At 35.9% G+C, this 1299-nt stretch overlaps 1 pseudogene; it reads right to left on the bottom strand.

Moving 5' to 3' along the window:
* Positions 1-644: 644 nt before the first annotated feature.
* On the bottom strand, positions 645-992 carry LOC105300292 (annotated as a pseudogene).
* Between the last annotated feature and the right edge of the window lie 307 nt (positions 993-1299).

The raw sequence follows: 1299 nt of genomic DNA, 5'->3' as shown, positions 1-1299 counted from the left end.
AATATACAGAAACACATACTTTTTTAATTTAAAGAAAGCTAATGACTTTACAAAAATATATTATGTTTTGGAAAAGGGAATAGATGAATAATAATGTAATAAAGTGTAACAGAATTCCTCTAATTGAGTTTGCTTGAAGTTGTAAAAACTGCTTATCGATTTTAGTCATTTGTTCTTGTCATGTCCTCCTTCTTAGCCCCTGTCCCACCACACAAGTTCATTAATTATTCTTTAGTCTATTGATAAGCATTATGGGTTGCAGAGGCCTAATAATATAAAGGCTTGATATTAATCATATGGAAGCTCAATACACAAAACTGAAGGAATTCACAGTGGCAGAAAAATTCTGAGGGATCTGAATCTTCCTCATCCCAGATTCTCTAGCATCTGAGATTACATCCTTGAAAGAAACAAGACTGGTCAGACAATTGCCTAATGGCTCTCCTAGTTTTAATTTTATTGCCATTAAAAAATACACCTTGTTATTTAGTCAGTTTTAACCACTTCATCTTCACTCCCCCAAAGAGACTACAGATTAGGAAAAGTAATCAATGGAAAATTAATGTAGGTTTCCCCTATAATTTATATATAGCCTGGATCATAGAGAAGTTTATACATGGTCTATTTTGAATGTACTTGATTTGTTACGCAGCCCCTGTCATAAAAGGTTTTACTCCTTCTAGTCTCTGTTCTTCAAGTTTTCCTTTGATTGATTTCATGTAATCTTTGATATACTTCTTGTGGGTTTCTTTTGTGAAGCCGGTTTCCTTCAAGTGATGGTACATGACAATATCAACACCAGTGATTACTGTGTTTTTGGTTCCTTCACCCTTGGGGCCTTCAGCAGAGATATTTCCACCAATGAGGGAGTCATCAATGTTACCTTCTGTTCTACTGACTATCTTCCCCTCAACCTTCAGGCACAGGCCTTCAGTGATCTCCCAGATCTTGTAGATGTCCTCATAGCTGATGAGATCCTGATAAATGATCATGATGATGGCTAGAAGGAAACAATGGTGGTGCTGGCTTAGCCAGAGCTCAGAGCCAGTATCATGTAGCAGGAGTGGCACTTGGTGGGAGAGTAGTCAGGAAAGCGTTAATTTTTTTTTTTACTTCTATATTTTGTGTTTTTTATTATTTTATATTAGTTTTGGGTATTTATGAAGTGATCCCCTTGATTACTGTAGCACCTATCTGGCACTATACATGGCCATTATAATAATATTGACTATATTCCCCAGCTGTACTCTAAATCCCTGTGACTATTTTGTAACTACTAATTTGTACTTCTTCATCTCT

This window comes from Pteropus vampyrus, unplaced genomic scaffold (genome assembly GCF_000151845.1).
Source record: "Pteropus vampyrus isolate Shadow unplaced genomic scaffold, Pvam_2.0 Scaffold206, whole genome shotgun sequence".
Taxonomy (NCBI): Eukaryota; Metazoa; Chordata; class Mammalia; order Chiroptera; family Pteropodidae; genus Pteropus; species Pteropus vampyrus.
This window is presented reverse-complemented; position numbering and strand designations above follow the sequence as displayed.